Raw genomic sequence first — 10,398 nt, forward strand, 5'->3', positions numbered from 1 at the left:
ATTCAGGTCCTCTGCCCATTTTTTTAATTGGGTTACTTGTTTTTTTGCTATTCATTTGTATATTAATCCTATCCTACCTCTTTACAATCCAATTTCCCGTGTCGTTTTGTTTTAAGTGTATCTCTTATAAACAGTATCTATCTGGTTTTGATTTTCATGTTAAACTATTAATCTTTAAACAGGTGATTTTAAGCCATTCACAACTGTTTTGATTACTGATATGTTTGGATTCATTTCATCTTATTTTGTGTTTTCACTTTATCATACATCTTTTGTTGTTTCTGTTTCTTTATTCTTTTATTTACCTAATTGCATTTTTTGTTCCATCTTTTCTAATAGTCTGGTACATATACTCTATTTTTCTAGTTATTATTCTGAGATTGTAACACACACGCTTAAACTTGTATTTACCTAATAATTTTTAGATTCATTATCTATATGCTAGCCCTAAGAAGATAAAAACCTTGGCATAGTTTTACTTTCTTAACATCATTCTCATCTTCTGGTTTACTTCTTCTATCAAATTTGTTTATAATCAATCATTATTTAGATCTAATGATAAGTTTTACTAGGGATTTTTACTTACCAATGCTTTTATGTATCCTACTTCTTTCTCGTAGATTCATTTTTTTTCCTTATGTAAGGGTACGGCTTTCAATACTTCTTTCAGGGAAAGTGAGTGCTTGCCTCCCTGAAAATATCATTCCAAACCCCCACTTACTTGTGAGTTTGGCATTCTGTGCTTACAAATTCAAAGAGGTTACTCCATCGTCTTCTTGTGACCCTGGTGGCCTGTAAGAAATCTGATGTCAGTATAATTATTCCTTTGTAGGCAACATCGCTGGAAGATTTAGGGTTTGATTTCTCCTTTGGTGCCCTGAAAATTCACCACAATTTGTCTAAATTTGTATGTTAGTATGTGTGTATATTTCAGTAACCCCGCTTTATATTTGGTGGACCCTTTTTATCATATTAAAATCTCATCTTTTTATAGTTTATATAAAGCAATATTTTCCTTTTAAGCACTTTTTTCTAGAAACCCTATTTATCAGATGAACATTGAAAATTTTGAATATACCTTCCACAGTTTATCTCTTTTTTGATACTTTCTTTTTTTAAAAAATTATTTATTTATTTATTTGAAAGAGAGAGAGCGAGCACTAGAGAGAGAGCAAGCTCCAGTGGGGATCAGGGGGAGAGGGAGAAGCAGGATCCCAGGACCCAGGGATCATGACCTGAGGCCAAGGCAAACACTTAACTGACTGAGCCACTCAGGCACCCCCCTTTTTTCATACTTTCAACTCTTAGTCCTTTTATGTTGTGTTCAGGAAGAATTCCTTGATACCATCTTTCAACTCAATTCATTGACTATATTCATTCTGTTATTCTGGCTAGCTACTGATTCTCTTTTTTAAAAAAAACTTCAACAATTGATATATTTTATTTCTAAGATTCCACTTGTTTCTGTTTTATAGGTGTAACAACCTTTAAAAATTTACTCTGTTTTCTCTATTAACTCCATTTCCTTGGATATGCATTTCTTAATTGGTTGAACTTTTAGGATATCATTCTTTCTTTGATCCTCTCTCACTTGCCTTTTACATTTTGGGGATTTCTCACAGTTTCTGATTCACCAAGAATGTTCCTTGTTTTTACCAAGTGTAGTTATGGATTTATTAGTCTTTATTTCCATTTTCTTTCCTACTTAATTAGTTGGGGGCAGGAAGCAGAACGTAGAACAGAAGCTCAGTCCACAGCCGTGCTGAGCAGTTTGGATTTATGCTGCTAACAATCCAGTGTCAGTTGACCTTCCCAGCTCCTCTCTCATCTCATCATTCAATGTCTGCCCTGAAACGATGGGAAAGCATAGGAATTTCCTCATTTTTCCATGTATCTGCAGGCCCTTGTGTCTTTACAGTTCAATACCCTCATTATTAAAATCTCTTCCCTCCCATGTGCTAATATCCTACTCATCTTTGAAGACCTAGAACAGACATAATCTCCTCAGTGATGCGTTCATGGACTTCCCCATCAAGGCAGTGAAGAGAGGCACTTGCTCTCTCTAGTTAATATCTCTATCAGGACACTTAGTTCACTGCTACAAGGTCCAATTGTAAAATTTATTGATGCACTTTTTTTTCCCCTTGCTAATCTTTGTCTTAGGGCAGGGATTGGCAATTTTTCTGTAAAAAGCCAGATGGTAAATATTTTAGGCTTTACTAACCATACTGTGTATGCTGTTAACTATTCAACTCCGGCATTGATAATGCAGCCACAGATAATACATAAGTAAAAGAGTGTTCTCATTCACCCCCAAAAATGTTTATTTCTAATAAACATGTGTGTTCCAATAAAACTATTTACAAAAGTAGGCAGTAGGCTGGATTTGGCTTATGAGCCATAATCAGCTGACCCCTGTCCTAGGGGCCATGCATTATCCACATTGTGGGGAAGCGATTAGAAATGATTAGCAGATTCTGCCAGTGACTCACTCACATCCCCTTACTCTTCACTTTTAGTATTTGCTGCTAATTTCAAATGGCCAACCTGGGCATTTCTGTGCCTGGGGCTTGCTCACACCTAGAGTCCACTTTGTTATCAATGTATGAGACCGGCAGTGCCAGGGAATTAATGCCCCCTAGAAGCAGGTTTCAGCCAGTGTGTATCACTCACCTCTTGAATGCATTAACTCTGAGTTGCATGTTTACAGGAGTTAGAACCAACTGCAAACTTAGAGGGAGCACATTCACACACCACCATTCTTGCTTCTGACAACAATTGCGTTTGGGGGTCCCCACAGCCACCCTCAGTTACAATAATTCACCAGAAGGACTCACAGAGTTTACTGAATGCTGTTATACTCATGGTTACAATTTACAACAGAGAAAAGAAACATTAAAATCAGCCAAGTAAAGAGATGCATAGGGCAGAGTCTAGGAGGGGTCCAAACATCCAGCTTCCAGTTGTCCCCTCTCAGTGGAGCCATGGAAAGTATTAACTTCTCCCAACTAAAATATGCGATGATACATATGGAATATTGTCAACCAGGGAGACCCACAGAGCCTCGGTGTCCAGAGTTTCTACTGGGACATACTGCCCATATGGCTGACCTTTAGTCACCAGTCCTCCTAGAGGCCACCATGTGGCCCAAAGACCCCACCATAAATTACATTGTTACATTGTTTGGTGGTCAAAGCTGCCGGGCAAAAAAAGGATACTCCTTCAGGCAGGACATTCCAGCGGCCTAGAGATCACCTCTCACTAGCCAAGGGCAAAGGCCAGGACCTCTCTTCGGGTAATGTTAACTCTTCATGACACAGTATTCTACACCGTTCTTTGAGTTCCCAGAGCAGCTTACCTCCAGGTGCCCAGGGTAGTAACTTCTTGAGTCTATTCTCTTTATTGCCTTCCTTCATTTCACAGCACATGTACATTCTTCACTCCCATGTTGGTGTTTCCTGGGATCATTCCCCAAATAAAGTAAACACACTTGAATCATTACCTCATAGTCTTCTTATGGGGAACTACATAGGGGCAAAATGTTACAAAGAAACCACAAAAAGATCAGAATCAAATTTTGTTCCAAGACAATGATCTGGACTGGCTATTGCCTGAGAGACTAATTTTTCCCCCTGCTTTGGTTCTTATTTATATTATTATTCTCTTTGTCCTGAGGTTTAATGATCATAGGGTTCTCTGCTAGTACAGGCAGGATACTTCTGTCAGCCATTAAGACTTAGATGAAATCATAAAGGGGGATAAGATATCCAAGCAGAAAAAGAAAGGAAAAAGTCTACCCATCTCAGCTTCCAAGAGTTTGTGGGAAGAAGAGGGTAAGAGCAAAACAGATGAGTGAGACAAGCAGGCGCCATGACACACAGAGCCACATACTATGTAAGTGAAGGTTAGCACCAGAGGAGAGCCACTACCCACTCCCTGTTTTATGGTTAGGCTTGTAAATCAGTGGTTCTGAAATCTGTGCATCAAAATCAGAACCACTTGGGTAGAAAAATCAGACTGGTGAATCTGTTGCCTCTGCGAGTGGGGTCTCAGAATTTGTGTATCTCTCAATAGCCGCTTGGCTGATTCTAGTGTAGCCTGTTACAGTTTGAAAAGCCATGGATGGATGACCTGTGAACTCCCACACCACACTACCTCACCTCAGCTGACTAAAATTCTGAATTTAAGTGGTATTTGTTGTTATTCTTCACAGTGTGTTTCCTGGAAAAGAGGTCCCATTGTCACATCAGTGTTGATCCCATTGAAGGCTCTGGGTCCTATTGTCTTCCTTTGCTTAGGAAAATACTTTTCATTCAAGTAGGAAATGGATTGTGCACATTTGTAAAGAATGCTGACATCCTCCCACCCTTCCTACTCTTCCTTCCACCTGCACATCCTCAGGGCTGAAAGGAAGAAGAGGAGCCATTGTGTGTCTAAATGGGCTCCCATTTGTACAGTCACAAAACTGTGAGCTTAAGCCTGAGTTTTCACATCAAGCAAATTAGGGGTAATTTTTTCTTTATAAAAATTATTCTTTGTTGTACAAAAGGATTCAATGCAGGTTTTCTTTTAACATCCAAGTTCTTTAGTGCACTTCAAATACAATTCAGTTTCCAACAATTCAGTTGACTTTTTTTTTTTTTTAGGAATACATCGATTATGTAAAACCAGGTATGCCAGAAAGTTCCTCGTTATTGGTTTTTATGTCTTTGAAGTTTGAGAATGAAATTCTATAAATTCATAGTAGACATTGGAGGACCTGGTTATGGTTTCTAGAAATGGAATCTCCCACTGAGTTGTTCAGATGAAAAAAAGCTAAGAAAAAAAAAATCACAAGCTACTCTGAGACCCTATAATCTACACTCATTCTCTACTTTTGATAATGTCATTTTTTAGCTGATAGCATCATTAAAATTTTGCTGGACAATAACTATGACTGGTATTTCAACCTGAATTTCTGGAGTTATCATACTTCCTAAAGGTTTTTAGGTGAGCAATTCTTTAGTTCTCATCTAACAACCCAGGGAACCAGGGTATTGAAGATTGAAAGGCCCAGGCTGACAGACTTCTCTGTAGACTATGGAACACTTAGCACAGGCTTAAGCTCATTAGTTGGTGCTCAATAAATATTTGTTAAATGAAGAATCTGAGTCTTTTATCTGGCCATATTTGTAGACTTTTCACTTCATTGTGCAGCTTCTCATCAGGGACTAATTAAAACAACCTGCTTGTGAGGTACTAACTACACAGCAGGTTGGAAGGTTTGCCTTTTGTTTGTATATTTTGTGTATAAAAATTCAACCCACACACATAACTTCTCGATGTGTTTAGAGTGCTCAGTCAAGTTAAATGTTTTGCCGGGAGTGAGTAGTGGTCAGGGCGTGACTTTTTCATATGGACAGACAGCATGTGACCTATGCAGTCATGCTCAGAAGGGCCTCGTACTTGGCTTGATGCTGTGTTTCATCTGCCTTGAAATTCTTAATAATTTTTGAGAAAGAGGACTTGCATTTTCATTTTGCATTGAGGCCTAAATATGTAGCCATTCCTGTGGACAGAGAACAATCATAAGAAAAAATAGATCTCTAAAACGTTAAGCCTTTTGATATGAGTGATACCTAAATTGGTAAGATTTTCAAATGCCATATAAAGAATATCTTTGTTTCAAAATATGATAAAATACTCTCTGTGGTAAGAGGGAAGAGTGAATATTTGTCAGGCAACACAACATTCCAGGACCTTTTATCTTCTCATTTTAAATGTGAAAAAACCCTTAGGGTCCTCTAGCCAATTGGATTCTATTACAGAGAGAGGTGGCTTAACAAGCCCATGCCCACACAGTTGGTTAAAGGTAGACCCCAGGACTCCTGGGTCCTAATGCTGTTCATACTACATCATGGTCTCAGTATTAGAAAGTAGTAGGTCAAAAAATATGGTATCTGCCTTTTTGACAGTCTAGACATAAACATTTAAAATTCTTTTCAGTAGTTGCATTTTATCTTTGCAATGATATAGCCATAATAATAGTAAAACCCAAAAAAAGTCTCAAGAGAGCCAAGAAAAACTTGAAGGAAAAATAAGAGGTCAGGTAATTTTTCCTTGATCCATACATTTGTCTTTGAAGAGGCAAGTCAATGGGCCTGGCAAGGTGACTCATTGCCAAGTTCAGTATTGTCTTCAGTGATCACATAAGTGGGGAGATGAGGAGAAGATACTTCCCAAACCAGAAGCATTGATATGCCTTGGCTATGTTCATTCCTATCATCATATGGTGGAAGAAAATACCTTCTCATTGATGCAGCAGGAAATCTTAGTGAAGCAGATTAAGGTCACCAAAAGTAAATCAAAACAAAATTGGAGTGGGGATGGGAGTGAGGGAGGGACTCTTGACAGTAAACTATTGCAAGTTATATAAAAACACCTTCATATTATAGGGTAAATATTTCTGAAAAATCAAACCATAAGCTATTTTTTCATAATTTATTATAGTAAAATATTAATAACATAAAACTTACCATTTTATGAACCATACAGACCCATATCCGTTTCCAGAATTTTTTCATCTCAAACAGAAACTTACTTTTTTTTGTTTTTTACAATTGCAACTAGATATTTTTTTAAATTTAGTTTATTGAAGCATAACTGACATATAATGATACATTGGTTTTAGGTGTACAACATATTCATTCAACAACTCTACAGACTATGCTATGGTCACCACAAGTGTAGCTACCATCTGTCACCATACAAGGTTATTACAATATCATTGGCTATATTCCCTATGCTGTATCTTTCATCCCTATGACTCATTCATTCTGTAACTGGAAGCCTGTGTCTCCCACTCCCCTTCACCCATTTTGCCCCTTCCCCCAACCCCCTTCTTTCTGGCAATCATCAGTTTGTTCTGTATTTATGAGTTTGTTTCTGCTTTATTTGTTTATTTTTCCATTTGCTTTGTTTTTTAGATTCCACATATAAGTGAATCATACAGCATTTGTCTTTCTCTGTTTGATTTATTTCACTTAGCATAATACCCTCTAGGTCCATCCATGTTGTCGCAAATGGCAAGATTGCATCCTTTTTATGGCTGAGGAACATTCCATTGTGGGTGGAATATTATGTGTGGAATATAACATGGAATATTGTCATATCTTCCCTTTTTAAAAAGATTTTATTTATTTGAGAGAGAGAGAATGAGCAAGGGGAAGAGCAAAGCGAGAGGGAGAAGCAGACTCCCTTCTGAGCAGGGAGCCCGTTGTGGGGCTCCATCCCAGGACCCTGGAATCATGACCTGAGCCAAAGGCAGATGCTTAACTGACTGAGCCACTCAGGCACCCTTGTCATATCTTCTTTACCCATTCACTTATTGACAGACACTTAGGTTGCTTCCATAGCTTGGCTATTGTAAATAATGCTACAATAAACATGGGGGTGCATATATCTTTTTAATTAGTGCTTTTGTTTTGTTTGGGTAAATACCCAGTAGTGGAATTACTGGGCTGTATGGTACTTCTTTCTTTCTTTCTTTTTTTTTTTTAACTTTAAACAAATTTTTGTTACACAAAGGTTGTCACATACTTGGATATTTCTCTGTTTTTCCCCCTCTACTTTGTACACAATTATTCTTATTCTCCACAGAATGGCTGCTTCTGAGCTTCTCATCTGGTGATGGCAAGTACTAAAATCCTGATTTTAACAGAATAGTAGTAAAAATGCCTCAGTGATTTAAGTTGAAAGCAGTACATTGGTACATGGTTCTTGTACTCAGTTACCAGGAATGTAGAAATATCTTTTTATTCAAAAGTACAAAATAAGTTATCTGCAAGCATGGACAATGACAGCAGCAAACCATTATATGTTGCCAACTGTAACTGATGGTTTCAATGATTTTCTTAAACATCAGCCAGCCTTTTCTTCAGTCATTTCCTTCAACTGACTTCTCAGAAATTATTGTTGAGGACCTCTGCCTTGAGCTTCCTCTCACAGTTCATTGGTAATGGTTCAGCACTACTCTAGGAATTAGAACATGCCACCTTCCATTCCACCTATTCTGCCCATTCCAGGGCCCTTCTCTTCTTTGGGAATTCTGGTGACTACAACTTCTGCTATAGTTAATAGAAAGGCCACTCCAGCAACATCCAAGAAAGCAGTTCTTGGCATCCTTAGTTGGATCAATGATTCCTTCTTCCATTATATTCACAAAAGCTTCAAGCATAGCATCATAACCAACTTCTGAGGAAGTTCGCATAATTTTCTCAACTATCTGTGATCCTTCAACAGCCTGCATTCTTAGCAATGGTCAGGTATTTTGAGTGTTCATCTAGTAATTTCTATACCAAGTTTTTGATCTTTAGCTGGAGTTACTGAGTCCAAGGCTGGAATGCACACTGGGGCAGGGCACAACCGCTTCCCAGAACAATGCCTTTTTCAGTAGCAGCTCATGTAGCTTTGAGGGCATCTGTAACTCTCTTTCTTTTCATTCACATCAACACCACTTGTCCCAACAACCTTCAGCACAGCTACTCCATCTGAGAGTTTTGCCAGATGTTCATTCAGTTTTTCCTTTTCATATTCACTAGTTGTGACATCTAACTTCTCTGTGATTTCTTGAATACATTTTTCAATTTGAGCCTTTTCATCTTTTCCTTTCAAGAGCATGGCATCATCTCTGCTCACAAAGACCTCTCCAACTTTTCCTAAGTCATGAAGCTGAATATCTGAAGATTTAGTCAATCCTTCTCCAAACACTGCATCACCAGTAGCAATAACCATGTCTTTAAGCTGGTTCTTTCTATTGTTGCCAAAACCTGGAGCTTTGACTGCTACAGTCTGAAGACCAATTTTTAACCTACTCAGAACCAATGTACTTAGAGCTTTTCCATCAACATCGTTAGCAGTTATGACTAAGGGCTTACACTGAGCATAGGCAATTTCAAGAGCAGGTATAAATAGGACACTAGAAATTTTCTTTTCACTCAGAAGAACATAGGTATCTTGGAGTTCACATTTCTGACCTTTTGATGTATTAATAAAGTATGGAGAAATATAACCTCAATCAAACATCATGTTTTTAATAATTTTTAATTCATCATTTCATGTTTTTCTATCCTTTACTGTGATGATGCCCTCTCTTCCAACCATTTTCATTACTTCAGAAATGATGTTGCCAATTTGTTTGTTTCCATTTGCAGAAATAGTAGCAACCTGAGCAATTTCTTCAGGGGTTGTCACAGTTTTAGACTACTTCTTAGGTTCAGCAATTGCAGCATCAACAGCTACCACAGGACTAGCACCTTTGAGAATCTTCTTGAAGCCTTCCTTGGCAATAGAGCGTCCTAGTACAGTAGCAGTAGTAATGCCATCCCCAGCCTCTTCATTTGTATTATTGGCAACATCTTGAAAAAGTTTAGCACCAATATTTTTATATTTATCTTTTAAGTCAGTGAACTTTGCAATGGTCACACCATTTTTTGTTACTCTGGGACTTTCCCAATTCTGTTTAATAATCACTGTTCTTCCCTTTGGCCCCATAGTACAGCTACAGCTGGCTAAAAGGCTAAAGGTCTGCACTTTGGCTAAAAGGTCTGCAATTTGATGCATTAAGGCTCAAATTTTGGCATGAGCCCAAGTGAGATACGGAGTCAGTGCCCTGGACACTGGCCTAATTTGGCAAAAGACTGTGGGTAATCAAAGCATTTCTGTGGGGCAGCAGCAGGGTGTGCTGGTGGTGAGACAGGCAATAGGAGGTGAGTGAGGGATAGAATGCATGGTATATACAGCCAGAATTATATGGTATTTTTATTTTTAATTATTTGAGGTACTCCCATATTGTTTTACACAGTGACTGCACCAATTTACGTTCCCACCAATAGTGCATGAGGATACCTTTCTCTCCACATCCTCACCAACACTTGTTATTTCTTTTGGATACTAGTCATACTGACAGGTGTAAAGTGATACCTCATTGCAGTTTTGATTTGCATTTCCCTAATGATTAGTGATGTTGAGCATCTTTTCATATGTCTGTTGGCCATCTATATGACTTTCTTTGGGAAAGTGTCTATTCAGGTCCTCTGTTCATTTTTAGTCAGATTATTTGTGGGTTTTCTGGTGTTGAGTTACATAACTTCTTTATATATTTTGGATATTAATTCCTTATCAGATATATCACTTGCAAATATCTTTTCCATTCTGTAGGTTGCTTTTTTGTTTCATTGATGGTTTTCTTTACTGTGCAATATCTTCTTATTTTGGCATACTCCCAGTAGTTTATTTTTCCCAGACAGAAACTCTTTACCCCTTAAGCAATAATTCCCTATTCCTTCCTCTCCCCAGCCCATAGTAACCTCTATTATACTTTCTGTCTCTGTAAATTCGTCTATTCTAGTTATCTCATAT

General features: G+C 38.0%; 1 pseudogene; it reads right to left on the reverse strand.

Moving 5' to 3' along the window:
- Positions 1–8,019: 8,019 nt before the first annotated feature.
- Positions 8,020–9,696, reverse strand: LOC123862970 (60 kDa heat shock protein, mitochondrial-like; annotated as a pseudogene).
- Positions 9,697–10,398: the final 702 nt, after the last annotated feature.

The sequence above is a fragment of the Mirounga angustirostris genome, unplaced genomic scaffold (genome assembly GCF_029215605.1).
Source record: "Mirounga angustirostris isolate CCGP_5_RB_7025 unplaced genomic scaffold, mMirAng1.0.hap1 SCAF_1, whole genome shotgun sequence".
NCBI classification, from domain to species: Eukaryota; Metazoa; Chordata; class Mammalia; order Carnivora; family Phocidae; genus Mirounga; species Mirounga angustirostris.